This window comes from Siniperca chuatsi, linkage group LG23 (genome assembly GCF_020085105.1).
Source record: "Siniperca chuatsi isolate FFG_IHB_CAS linkage group LG23, ASM2008510v1, whole genome shotgun sequence".
Lineage (NCBI taxonomy): Eukaryota > Metazoa > Chordata > Actinopteri > Centrarchiformes > Sinipercidae > Siniperca > Siniperca chuatsi.
The window spans coordinates 14,002,307-14,017,650 of record NC_058064.1 but is presented as its reverse complement, the minus strand read 5'-3'; the positions used below and the strand labels follow the sequence as shown (position 1 = coordinate 14,017,650).

At 39.6% G+C, this 15,344-nt stretch overlaps 1 protein-coding gene across 12 annotated transcripts in view; it reads right to left on the bottom strand.

Annotated features, from left to right (window-relative positions):
• The window catches only part of cald1a (caldesmon 1a), a 341,833-nt gene that overhangs the window by 59,075 nt on the left and 267,414 nt on the right, over positions 1-15,344 (bottom strand). The gene's annotated exons all lie outside the window — the stretch shown is intronic.

Here is a 15,344-nt window from a genome sequence, read left to right as displayed (position 1 = left end):
TATATTTTCATACAAAATAACTTAGGCTTATTAATATTTAGCTTGTGTTTTACAACAAGACTGAGTCTGCAGCCATGCTAGCGGCTGTGAGGCGGTACTTAGCTAATGCTAACATCAGCATGCTCACAATGACAATGCTAACAAGCTCATGTTTAGCAGGTAATGTTCATCATGTTTTCCATCTTTGTTTAGCGTGTTAGAATGCTAACATTGGCTGTTTTGCACAAAACACAAAGTACAGCTGAAGCTGTTGGGAATGTGATTAGGTTTGCAGGAATTTGATCATAAACCAAAGTATTGGACTGAAGAGTTTGACCTCATGGTGATGCTAGTTGAAAATTCATCCTGAATGGGATGTAAAATGTGTGTGCAAAATTTCAAGGCAAACCATCCAATAGTTGTTGAGACATGCTAGTGAGGCTAAAAAGAGAACAGATGTATGTCATTTCCTGCTATTGGGATAGGAAATACAGTTGCAACATGAAAAACAGGTTAACAATCCTTTTTTTATTGTGTAACTGACATAATATTTCTTCATCCAAATGGTAAGAAGAGTCTTTAAAGATTCTGGGAATACCTTCAGAACAGTGGTAAATGTTGTTAAACAAGCTTCTGGGTTTTTTGATTACCGGGTCTTCATATTTTGAAATGCTAGCTCTGTGACTCGAACAAAATGGTAATACTAATGGTAATATCTATAATCAAATTAAAATCTAAAATTACTGTAATCAGCCTTCAAAATACTCACCATTGTAGGTTTTTAATTGTGCAATGGTTGCGAAAATCCCCAAATTGCAAGAAAATATACAGAGAACATGACCTCAGTTTCCTCAATAGTAGCTATATGGATTTTACTTTCAGAATCAATTCTTTTACATTAGCATATTGATAAAAGTGTGGTGTCATGTTTGGGTCTCTCCACCAAATTCAGCCCTGTTATTTGTGACCTTTTGTCTGTCAGCAATTTCAGTAAGGATGCAGGAAGTTAGGAGGTGACAAACACAATAGCTGCAGTGTTCTACTTTCTACTGTGAAACAGCAGCATGGAGACACTGCCCCGCTTTGTCTTCCCCTTTAAAACAATGATGCTCAGAACAAAGGATGAACTTAAGAGCATTAGGCCACTGGTGCAGAAATGAGCACCATATGCGCTGCTGCTCTTTTGCATGTGTTTTTTTAAGATAAAGCGAAATAAATGCGGTCTGTTGATTGTGTGCATGTGCAAATGCTATTTTGTGTAAGTGTGTGGTGTGTGTGTGCCTGCTGTATGTGTGTGTGTGACAGAATGAGAGACAATGTGCATGAGTAGAGAGTAGAGACATACAGTGGAGGGGTAGTTAGACAGCCATCCTTCTCAACAAATCTGAAAATGCGTTTATCTTCATTCCTTTGAAAAATGATGTATTTCGAGATAAACCTGTCATCCTTCATCTTGCAGATTTCTTTCAGACTTGCTTTCCAGTTTGCACACAACATCTTGGCCCCAGAACCCGCATTACCCTGATGCAAAATCACGTCATGGCATAATTTGATTCCCAAAAAAGTTGCTCTGGCTGCGGCATGTTTATAGTTAGTATAATGCCCTTATACTCAAGGCTGATGCTCACTTGCTATATGTACATCATGAGCTCAGGTGTTTACCTCTACCACACACTTCAGTTTACGCTCAGCCTCCTCAGGGCTGTGGCCTTGCATGAGTTTTTTGACTGAAAAAAAAGGACCCTTACACCAACAGAATGGACATATCACCACATAAGTCTTAACCATATTAGTGCCAGCAGAGGTAGCACTGAACATAAGGATAATTGTCCATGTTTATCTGGCCAACAAACCAAGGAGAAAACATTATAGCTCTTGGCTGTTTTGCTTTCTGTGAGCCATTTGCAGTTGCTATCAAGGAAGCGCATTTCTTTGGAGCCCCAGACCAAAGAGATTTGTACTGCCAAATCTACCTGACATATATACCTTCAAAACATTACATCAGATAAAACACCTCAGAACCAGTTATGAAGGTTTTAACACCACATTGCTTTTAACAAACCTTTGACATTTTCCCATTTCATCACATTGCTTTAAATCAGATGAAAGACTATGTTACCATCTCGCGTGGAACTGACATTAGAGGTGAGGATGGGATTTGCCTTCAAAGTTGTTTTCAGTTGTAGAAAAGTGTTATAGTTAATGATGAAAGTCCCATATGTGATTCTGCAACAGCGTTAGCATAGCTATATAAAAACAAAGGTTTCCTTAACAACAAAAAACCAGGACATTAAGGGATGCAGCAGCTTAAAATATAATCAGGATCTCTCTGTGAAGTACTGGAAAGTCATGTCATAAATGTCAGACATCAACTTAAAATGGATTAACACATACTACAACCTTTCTCTCGCTGTGTACGTATGATGGATGATTGGTATCTTGGATGTCTTGGTGTCTCAGCTGGTCGGTGTGCATACCAAATACCTGCAGCATCCTGGGTAAAGTCTAGAACTTTTATCATTTTGATCTGTCTCCTGTTCCTTCCTGTATTTCCCTACTGTGTACAACCAAAGACAGAACTGTCAACGAAGGATAGAAACCTGCTGTAGCAAACATCTGGATTATTTCCCTGGTGCATGGTTCATGTTTGACTTAATACTGACCACTGGTCTGACACATTCTATAGACAAACAATAGGATTATCATGAGAATATCAGATTGATGTGTCCATCTGTGGCACCATCTTTCTCCCAAAGGTCCTGATATGAGTAAGTGAAAGATATGAAACAGTGTCACACCAGTCATGTTAAAGTGTGGATCAGGCCATTAAGATGCATAGAGATTGTGTACCATGACAACGACATCAGTGCCACTCCCATGAAAATGATACAAGCATATATGCTGCCTTGATGTCAATAATGTGTACATAGATACACATCTACAAAATAACATGAACGTTACATAACTGATAAAAGTAAATGCTTTTAAAAACAAAATACAAGTAAATGTAGGAGTCAACTGGTAGTGGATCCATGAGGCTGTACTTAGGCACAGAGGAGCTTTGAGCTAAATGCTATAATAATGCTAACATGCAGATGATTAGCCAGTACAATGTTTATTTGCTAAATAGCGCTTATTTGCTAAATAGCGCTAAAGTACAGCTGAAGCTGAACCTTGAATTAAGAGTGTTTTTTTAATGATTTTGTGTTTGACTTCATTTTTAGATGGGCATCCTTACAGTCCATAAGTGATAATAACCTCAAGTAATTTTTCATTTTGAAAGATATGATATGAAGATGAATCCATCTGATAGTTTCTGAGCTTTTTCAGTCTGGACCAATGTGGTGGACCGACCAACAGACAGACATTGCCAAAACCTTCACGAATTGTGGAATGTACATCATTTTAATATATGACAACATTAGATCGAGGTGGATTACATACATGAATCACTGCAAGAGTAACCGTTACATATGAAATTCGAGCCTCTACTGTTAATGTGCATGATGAACACGGCTTTGAGTCCTTTCCTTGCAGTAAGCCCTCTGACCCCCTTCCACGGCTAATTTCCATTACATAAAATGATTTATAATGATCAATTACACGTAGCGGGCAGGAGGCTCAGGCAGGGATTAAAAGCCTTGCTGTGACCCACCTGGCTCAAGTTCTAACTCTTTCACATGTTCAGGGACCCCGGAACGGGTCCCTGAGGGACTCCGTCACATCAGCTATAAGTCTAACCAAAGCAAACACCGAATCCCTCATTTGTTGACTTTTACGAAATGTTGAATCCAGCCAGGAGAATGTGAGAGTTTGTCAAAAAATTTGGCTTGATACAGTTATGTGAAGAATGTGGTTTAAAGGTAAAAGCTCTTTCATGTTGTGTACAGAGAGATTTCTAGCTACTGGATTTCTGCTTTCTTAAGCATCCATAACCTAAACCCACTGTCAGGTGTGAGAGCCTTTCAAACACACAAAGGAAACACTTGTCTCTTCCAGTCCATTTGGTAACTTCTCTCACCAGGCAGCAACTGTTGCCAAGCGTTCTCATGACCAAAAATCCACCACTGGCATTCACCTAATGTCCATATATGGATCTTTGCCACATTGTCAGTGGCTATTTCACTACCGTATCATTAAAAGTCATCACTCGCGTGTTTATTTATCATTATGTGTAGAATATTCAAGCCTGAAAGTATTTACTTTTTATAATAACAGTGATTGCTACTGGCATTCTGCCAGAAAATATCAGTTTTCTTATCTATTAAAACACACGGTGTAATCAAAGTATCCCATGTGAAGAAGCCAAAGTGCGTATGTAGAAACCTGGCTTTGATACACAGTTAAGAAATAGGGGTGAGTAAGAGAGAGAGGATGTCACTGAGGTTATGAAGTGGGCACCTCCCATCACAGATGTTTAACTGAATCACTCCCATGACACCTCTGCGAGGCTCCTCTGAGTCCTAGCGCCGCCACATCAACAAACATAAAAAGATAAATATCAGTATCTAGATGGATCTCTCCGCCAAGACTTTGGTTGATACATGAGAGGTATATTCAAAGCCTATCAAAGACACTTCATGTTGAGCCATGTGACTGTACAGAAATATTAGCAATTTATGGCAAGATGTGGGTTCTTGTGGCTTATTTCTTGCTTGTTTCAGTCTAAGCTGCACTGACACACACGTAAGACAGCAGCAAACAATAAAGCTTTGAAATAATTCCTGCTTTGGAGTCAAAGCTGGGGCAAATATGACATTGTGTGGGATATTTGATATTACCTCGGAAACTCCATCTGTGTCCAATCACAACAAGGCCATCTGTTCAGCATAAAAAAAAACATGTACTTCTGCCACCTGCAATCACAACATGTATTTTTCAACAATCCACTGAAACTCTACCTGCTCACTTATTGTAAGATGCTCTGAATAAGAATGTAATGTACAAACTGAGTATTGATCCCTCTAATATTGGCTTAGTTATTATACACACACACACTGTATAGTGTCTTTGGGCCAGTTCACTTAAATTACACAGTGGGCTGAAGTGTGATCTCCTTGCCAGTGTACTGTCATTCCTGCAACCCATTTTCATGCATCAGAATGAACGGATGAATGGAGGGTGATGCTTGGACAGCCCCTGGTGGAGATTATGATAAAGTGAACACTGTAAGTACGAGTCAGATCCCTAATTTGTTATGGTGTCAGCATCCTGACCTATACTGCCACCAACAGTTCAGAATGTAAAGTAGATATAATCCTATGTAAAGGACAGTTCTGGGTAATAATAATCTGCAGATTCATATGCCAGTGTGTCACACTGAAGATCCTTAAAGATGCTGATTTTCTTTTCTTGGAAAACCGACATATGTTTTGCAGTGGTGTAATATAGAAACTTTAGGCACTTAAGTATAAGAGTAAGTCCTCATTTGATGTTCCTAAATAGTCTTTTAACGGGTATAACAAGAAAAACAAACAAACAATATCAGAGGGAAAAAAAGGCTATAACAGCAGAGAGAGTCCCGGAGCACTCATGTGTATCATACTCACTGTAGTTACACTGCAGTACACGCATCCTGTAAGCTGCTTCCTGAGTGGGCCAGATCTCAAGGGCCTTTAATGTGATTTAAGTATCTGACCACTTTCAATTTCATTTATCCACCTATTTTATTATTAAGAGGTTCTTGACCGTGTGTCAGGAACCTCCATACTGTGTGTAGGTTTCTACTCTGTAACTGTAAGATTCCCTCTCAGTGTGATAGTTGTGTGTGTCCAGTCTAGTAAGGGGGGTGGGGGTCGTCACTTAGAGGCGAAGGATCACCAGAAACACGGCACAAATGGAATGTCCTAGCAGCCAGCTACAAAACTCTTGGGTTTTGAGGGCAATTCCATAAACGGTGAATGAGCATGCTTTGATCACACGCCTGTATCTAAAAAAAAAAGTAGAAGAAGCTACTTAGATGCAAAAATAATCAATTTATGCCATCTGCAATGTTTTGGTCATAGAACCATTGTCGGCACAACTAACAGACTGTCATTCTAGAGACTTATAGGGTTTTTCCATAGTAGGGGAGGTATTCGTGCCGAGCCATGCCATGAACGGCTGTGTGCAGTCGAGCTGCGCCGAGTGTTTTTCCACTGCACTGCACAGTAAGGTAAAGTTGTTTACCTTGTTGATGTGTTGGAGGTGTGCTAGTCACAAACCACAGTAAGAGCCTGTCGCCTGCAGCCCTTTGCAGCTCATAGATGGCTGTTACTGTTTGTAAAATTCCTACCTGCAATATTTAAAACTGATGCTGACCAAACAGCACAGAAAATGTCCCTACAAGTGTTGCCAGATTGGACTGACACTGACTTAATTATTACTGTAGGGTAGCTGTTGTATGTTATTGAGGAGAGAGGGAGAAGTACTGACTGTAAAAACTTGTGCCAACCTTGACCTACATACAGTATAACTAATTTACCTTATTTCACATTATCATTCAATTGCATTGAGAGTCTTGGGATCTCAGGCAAGGCTTCTCCAATGCACATAATTTGAAATGTAATTTCCAAGGTCAGGGATCATTAAACTCCAGCGACGACTGATTTGCTGGGTGTTTTTAAGAGCTCTGTTTTTTGTTACATTGACTAACTATTACCTGTACATTTAACAATAAAATTGTTCATTATGACCTCTTCTAACAATTTCTAAATTATACAGCTGTTTCCCTGCAAAATATGTCTTACAGTAAGCATGTGAGCATGTTTGTTTGCAGAAGACGATAATGTCATTTTAAAAAAACCTGTATTCATTAACAGGCCTTAAAAGGTGGTACAGGCATGAAATACCTGCATGGGATGTGAAAAATTGGATTTCATGTGGAGTTACTGGAGCTGTAGACTGGAGTCACTAACATTTACATTTTAGGTGACATTCATATTCAAAATGAGAGACAGTGAGTGAGGAGGTAGTAGTTCACAAGGGCATCTATTCTGCACATCATGACACCCTTCAAACTGTACAGTGACCCGGCATGAAAATAAAACTGAATGTGACGGAAGATGTAACAGCTATTTAGTTTTGTTTTTGTTTCTAGAGAGCAACACTATCAAATAATGTACTTAACTGCATCTGTAAAATGCCAAGCAATGAACCTTCCCCTCAAATCTAAAAAATATGCTTCTATGAGAAAAAGTAGAGTAAGCCACTGCCTCTGGCCTTGCTTCCTCCGCCTTCATGGCGTTTCAATTTGGTCTCCAGACGGCTTCACTCGCTTCAGGTTTGGCCTCTTATGAACTCTCTGTTCCAACACCTTCTAAAGTCACGAACTGGATCTGAGGGTCAGCAACAGAAAATAAGCGAGGGTTTATTTTTCTCTCTGCAATCTTCAAGTCTGGTGTGGATGTGTTGCAGGCAAATACAGCATGAATACAGAATGTCTTTTATTCTGTATCCTTTGTGGATTAGAGCAGATCACAAAGTCGGCAGAATACAATCTGACATGACGCATGGCTTTTCATACCAATCTCTGCAATTCCCTGTGAGTTCAGACAGAGCATACAAGATCATAATTTTACTTTGGTGTTGTTAGAGACGTAAATAGATGTAATCTTGGAAGGAGGATTAAGATGAGAGTGCAGCATTTGATCTTCAAAGAGCTGGAGGTTATCTCAGGTAAAGTATAAGTGCGGTTAGCTTCCATAAAAAATTCTGACAGAGTTAAACTTGTGTTCATTTCCATTACAAAGACAAGTACCTCTTTCTCATTCTTGGCCACCTTCACCTCAATATCGTAGCGCTCATCCACTGTGTCAATCTTTCAGTGCAAATCCTTACAGATGTGAAGAGAACAGACTCAGGCTTCTTTAAACCACTACGGAGTGCTGAAGGGAAAGGGGGAAAAAACGGGAAGAAAGAAAAGGAATGATTCATCATCAAATGGCATGTAAAAGCATCGGCTTTAAAATTTCACTCAGCTGTCAACTAGACAGGAAGCAGGATGTCTTTTAAAGTGGATTTTTTAGAAAGAAAAGTATACAGCAGAGCGAGAGATGCGGTGTATCTGAGAAACACATGGGAACAGCTGTGGCAAGAGAGTGTTTGATTTTATAGACAGAACTGATCCACGTATGAGCCTATTCTAAACCATTCTGGACATTAGGACATGAGAATTGAGGCACAACACATCCAGAGATCTGCAATGAGGCTATTCAGAGTCTGGCTCTTGGTAGCGTGAAATAATGTTTGACAGCTGAGTAACAGTGATGACAAATCACAAAAACAAATGCAGTATTCTACGGAGAACAATACAGAAACCATAACAGGCCAACAATGACAAAATAGATTGCCATGAGAATCCAATTGCCTGTGAGTCTACAATATGAGCAGGACACAGACATGTACAATGTGTACCTTGGGTGTTGTTGCAAGCATGCATATAAGCTGTTCACTTTAATGAGTTATTTTGAAGTTCCAAAAAAATGTGGTGAAATAACATTATTCTGATCCAAATGAACCTGAATGAATCATAAGGCACCATCCTGAAACAAGCTGTAAACACAACACTGACTTTATCACCTTTTAAGTTGATAAGGCGAACTTGTTAACAACCAGTTGCTTATTTACACATCCAGCAGGTATGGAGCAACATTAGCATTCAATTGGAGTTGTGTTTCTGGTCATCTGGCAAATGTGAGTCCAATTCACTCTCCTTTTAGCTCTGTTTTGGTCTCCATCAACTTCTGATTGAAATATCTGGTTCTTTAGCTGCTAAATGCACTATGTTCACCAGCTGGTTGCTAGCTTAGTTTTTCTACTGTTTGGTGATGGGCAGCTAACATAGAACGGGTTTATCAAAGCTTGAACGGGTTCATCAAAGCAAGAAAAAAGCTGCTGCTGGGACAAGGCTGATGAGAGCGGTGAGAGTGAATCAAAACAGTAAAGCTGCGAGTCATAAAACCAAAACAATGAGCTGAAAGACAATGAAACGCACCGTAGGCCTGAGGGGAACTGCAGAGTCGGTGATAATTCTTTGTGGGTTCGTCACTACAAGCGACATGTATGTACGTATGTATGTATGTATGTAATTTGTTTTATAGTTAACAATAAATATTGACTATCGCATTTTTAAGATACTGTATTGTTTAGATTTTTCTTTCAACCAATCAGCAAAGATCTATGATAAACACTCATACCTGCAGTAAATGCAGAGGACAGAGTCATCACACAGACCAGACCACAATAGTTTTTTTAAAACTGGAAAAAGGCAAGTATCGAATGACATTGCATGTTTGAGCAAACATATCAGACAAGTAATATATAGCATTTTAGACATACTGTACAGTATACTGGTATTTGAGAGTCCATACAGCCACATCTTATCACAGCGTTCTCAGCAGAATTTTATGGAGATGGTAACCATTTCCATGACAAGTGAGCAACTCCATCCACTAAAGAAAGTACTGTATGAATAAAAAAGCCAGGCTTATAAAGAGTGCCTTTAAAAGGGTATGATTTATTTCATGCAGTCATATGTGATGTTTTTTGTGCCATTTGTAAAGGCAGGCACTTTTTCAATTTTCAAATGTAGGATATCTTGATCTTCTCCCTGTACTTATGGTGTAGCTGTTCTGTACCAGCAGTCCCTGAGCAGGAAGGTTGAGAGCACTTAGTCTCTCCTTTATCACTGCCTCTGCAATCTTGACTTCCAGTGAGGCCTCGGCCCTTTTTAGCAGCTTGCCATGTCGATTAACCATGTATTAAGTTTATAGTGCATAGTGGAGACAGTGAACTCTATTCACTCAGCGTGCAGTGTTTGGCACTTAGATTCCAATGCACAAGCCTCCATTAGACTCATGATACCAGAGGCTGCTGAGTGGATTACCCTCCAGAGATAGCCTGTAGGGATGTAACCCAGTACAGATAGGTTATTTGGATATGAACAGATAAGACACTCCAAACACTCATCTCAATTGGAGTGGTAATATTTTTTTTATTTTTCTCACAGCATGGAACTGTCACAACATTGCAGATAATTGCAAGCAAAAATTCCCCTGGACTGAAGTTGCTGTAAGGACCTTTTTATCCCCCAAACCTCTAAACAGCTGGCAGTGTGTCAGAGCCTATTGCCAGACCTGCTGCCAGGGAGGTGGTGGGGTGGTGGTGGCGGTGCATGCACACACGAAGCAGCTCCACACACTTCACACTTCCGTCATTACTGACTTCTCTCGTCAGCTCTTCAAACTGTGAATGCTCCTGTACACCGAACAAATGGTTCTAAAGGGTCAAGTGAAAACAAAACATAGCTTAGTCTGTGGTTTGAGGTGGTGTTGGTTACGGTCATCACTTCACTTTTCAGGTTGTCATTACTTCTGTTTAATAGAAAATGTCCTTTATTCAATAGCTTATTTATTAGCAATTCAATATTGTTTTGACATAAATATTAAAATTAGAAGGTCCAATACTTCTGTATGTGTCATATAAATGTGCTTTATCCTGTGTTCAGTATTGCTAATAAAGTGGTCTAAAAACTCATTTTAAAATTCCACACAATAAAGGTCCACTTATTAGCTTCTTCTGGAGCTTTCAAACATATCCCAGCTCTGGAAAAAAAGTTATTCAGTGGACAGTGAGATAACATTATTTTGTAAAACTACTATTTTTAAAGGTCAAGAATACATTTTCATGCTTTAAAAGATTAAAAATGAAATAGTCTAAAAACAAACAAAACATTTGTTTCATATGATTATTTTTAGGATTATTTATCTTAAATTTGGTCCCCTCAGGATGAAGTGTAATAACTATGGTGATCCCTTAACTTTTCATTTAGTTCCATCATCAGGTCAAAATTTTAATTGGCTCAATTAATTACCTATATAATATTTTACCTATATTATAATAATATAATAACCTGCAAAACTAATGACATTTCCATCAACGTCAGTTGTACTTTTAATTTAGTGCTAATTACTGTAGCAAATGTAGCTAAACTAAGATGGTGAACATCCATCCATCCATCTTTTCTAAGATGGTCCCAGTGACTTCGGCCTTACATTATACCTACTCACAAATTCATCGGGCACTTTAGCATTAACCTACACATGCATGTCTTTGGACGGTGGGAGGAAGCCGGAGAACCCGGAGAGAACCCACGGTAACACGGGAGGACATGCAGACTCCACCCAGAGAGATTGTGTGATGTTGGTCCGGTCCGGGAATCGAACCCACGAACCCACGATCTCCTTATTGGGAGGCAGGAGCTGTAGCCGCTCTGCCACCGTGCACCCCCTAAGATGGTGAACATTATACCTACTAAACATCAGCATGTTAGCATTGTCATTGTGCCCACATTAGCATTTAGGTGAAAGCACTGCTGTGCCTAAGTACAGCCTAACAACTCTGCTAGCATGGCTGTAGACTCATGTTGTTAATTTGTGTGCATACACCCCATTTTACTTTATTTCTTGTTGAATTTGGTTACTTTTGCTGCTTCCTCTTGAGAACCAATAAAGTTTCATCATTTTTTAAAACTGAGAAATAACTTAAGGCTATTATTAGCAATGAACAATTAAAAAATGAAGACAAAACCACAGACAGACAAAAAAATCATTAAAACAACTCTCTTAATTCAGGTGCTTGGGGATTAAATAGCCCAGACAACCCGGCTGACAAGAGAGGCATCACCAGGAGCAAAAATAACAAATCAAGACCAATAATTGTTCTTACATGCCCCGCGTCAAGGCGGAGGACAACAAACAAACACGTCAGGAGCAAGCGAATCATTTCCCAACTGCGATCAATAACAAGGACATTATTAAGGAGATGACTGATTGAGATGCACAACAGTGTGACAGGCAGACAATCACCCCTCAGACAGGTTGCCCTTGTTTAGATTTCCTGATGGAGAGAAGCAACACAGTGCGATAAGCAATTGACTGGCCTACATTCACAGCTGTGGCATGTCATACCACATGGCAGGTATTATAAGATCATGAGATTTGATCATGTAATATTAGATTGTGTGTTGTAAGATATTTGCATTTTGATTAATTATAAGTTGTGGGAACACAAAGTGGGAACACTATAATAGTTAACAGTCAATTAGGAATAGTTAATAATGTAAAATTAACAATCAAATATGTCAACATAATGTTACTATGCAATGCAATGATCTTTTTTTCCATTAGCACCTATATAACATAACATTGATCTTCACAATATGCTCAGAGAAGGCAGTCAATATCATTACACGTTCGACCCATAATTGGTTACGAGCAGTTCTGATTTGACATACATCACACTGATTGAAGGAGCCGTTGGCTGAGGCAGCACTGATCATCACGATGTAATTGTGTTAGAGTCCCACGGCTATACTGGTCTCCTCTCCTACATGCCGACCCTGGCCCCGGCTGTATCTTGTCCTATGATTTCTACAGGAAATGCTATTACAGCCACCTCTCCAGGGACCAGATCAACAAGGTCCTCGCTGCCTCGGCTAGGGATAAAAACAGCTGACCCCATCTCTCTCATCACACGCACAGATGAGGGTACCTGAGAGGGGGACGAAAGTTCATCCTGTGGGTTAATAGGGTCCTTGGATGAAATCATGTCTATGATACAAAAAAAAAGTGAAGGTGAAGAAGTTTTCAAAAAGATCCTATGACTTCCCCGCTCTTTGATTTTCTTTCCGTCTTTCCTACATGTGTGGCCGATTGCCCTTCAGATGTTTTGAAGGAGAACATTAACGTGTAGGAGATAAAACTCCATGCTGTAATTGAGGCTTAGGGAACATAATAGTGTTTCAGCTACGGTGTCTGCTGTACCAAAGACCGGCACGAGGCAGCTGAGTAAAGAGGCCGTCTGCCTTAATGTCACCAGTGTGACATTACACGCAGGGATTGAACTTGTGACCTTCATTGTGACACATCGTTCTGCTGGTTCTAGTGGCCTTATTAGCTCCCCTGAGCTGAAACACATAGTCACAACAACACACACACACACATACATATAAGCTGTGTACTGTATGTCACAATGTCACGGACCAGGATGTGGCCATCTTGTTAGAAGGTTGCAATACATTACACAGAGCCTTTAGACAGGAGCTCATTTTTCTCTTTCGCACACACACACACACACACACACACACACACACACACACACACACACACACAGGAACATATCAGGTTGCAAATGAATAAGAATCAGAAGGACAGGAGGGGAATGAAGTCAATGCACCATTTTACAGGCAAACGATCTGACACCAATAAAATGCAGCTTTATTGGGAGAATTTCTCGCTTAAAATACGAGGGAGGATATGAGCTGTGACCTCCAGGAAGACTGAGCGAGGTTTTGCTAACAGCAGCCACATGCAAACATAAAATACACACACAAAAAAGCAATCCGGCATGGCCTATTTGTATTCATCATCACACATACATTCTCGTTGCAAGCGTTACCCACTAGACAATTAACTCTGAACAACAGCAACGAAATTCTATTCATCTTTGATTATTACAAAACCACTTGAAACATAAAAACAAAACCCTCAAATAATAAGTGTATCTAGTTTAATAACACTTCATTCTCCATAACTTACTTTTGAGAGGCAGTTCTGTTTGGGAGAAGTGTTCAACTGTGAAATCGACTACAGAGAATTGGAAGATTACATGTTTGGGTGATTGATTTATTGTCAGATGCTGACCTGTACTTGGAAAATACCAAATTGGAAATAGCTGGTAACTTAATTAGCTATTTGTGAGTTTTATATCATGTCATCATTTGGATTGGATTGCACCAGTTATTTCGCTACTAAGTTTGTGTGTAAAGTATCTCCTAAGTTCTTAGTAACAAGTAGCTAGCTATTTTCAAACTAGTGATCGGTTTGCGCGATTAATACTAGAGGAATGTCTTAGGTAATAAATACTTAATGTCTAAATCGGCTTTAACATAACTTCCAAAAATAACAGTTGTATGGGGGCTAAAGATATTTTAAACTTAACTGCCAATCCTTTGTAAATGTAGGTGTTACTTTGTTTTATGCCGTTTTAGAACAAGTCCAAAAATCCAATCATGCTAACCAACATTATTTCATCATTTAAGCTAACATTACATGCAAAACATTTTGTTATTTGAGGTATTTGTGTTATTTTTGCTAAATGTCATTTAAAATCTTTCCATTTCACTATTTAACAGTGTTTTGTTTTTTTTTTAATCAAGTTTCAGGTCAGATGTGTCAACCATATTCCACATTACCTCTTTAATCTAAATGTCATACGGTAGCAAGCTAACAGTTGTGTCAGTTCACTACTCAAAAGGCAGTTGCTGGGTGTAAAAATTAAGTAATAACTCATAAGATAAGAAACTTAATTGATCCCATGCAGGGGAATTCAAGAATAGACACCAATATCATTGTATCTCACAAAAGGTCAGCTCAGCTCTGAACATTTGAACTTTCATAAACTGCAGACTGCATACATCAGCGTGGGATCATTGCCAGAGAGGAAAAAAAATAAGTCAAATGCAAAGACAAAACAAAAGACACATGTACAAAAGATGTTTTTCCACAATGTGAATGCCACTCAGGCTTTGCAGCACCTCTCATATCTGTCACCTATACAACCACTGGTCTCCCTGAATGTAGGCTAGATTGTTATAGTGCTGTTTTCTTTCAACAAGCACGTTTCTTTGTATATGACTCATTATGAGATGTACTACTAACTATGCAAGCTGTTCTTATTTGGACAATATCCAGCTTCTTCAGTGTCTCACTGTTACATAAAAACATTTCTGGGAACCAGAGAGATTAACGGTCAATAATTTTGGCAGGGTAATCAGCCCACGCCACATCCCCAATGACACCTACCCCCCCTTTTGCCCACCTCCAAAGACAACACTGGCTGTGGATGTGCTTATGATCAGGTGGTGCAGTCGTAAAGCCTCATAATTGTTTAATGGTGCATTTTATGAGGCTACACTGTGAGTCAGTGTAGCCTAAAGGCTCTGAATTTCAGACGATAACACATTGGGTTCGGTAATGTGAGGTTAATCACAGGTGGATATTAGGTCACTGTGGGGTACGGGCAGCTGCTGAAGGTGTGTACAGCCTTGGGTAGAGGAAAAGCGGCATCCAGAGCTTTCTGCCCGTCTGTCTGTGTCAGGCTGACCTTGCTGTCTGAGCACCAACAAACATCAGAGGGGATGGGGACATGCTGCTCCCCTGCAAATACAACACACAATTGCAGATGAGCTTTAGAAGATGCTCACGCCTATGCGCACATTTACACTGATACACACACACACACACACTCGCAGATAAATACTCTGTGTGTGTGCACACAAAAGATTTGCTGAGGTAGGAATCTCCACAATGCTTTGTTCCGCAATC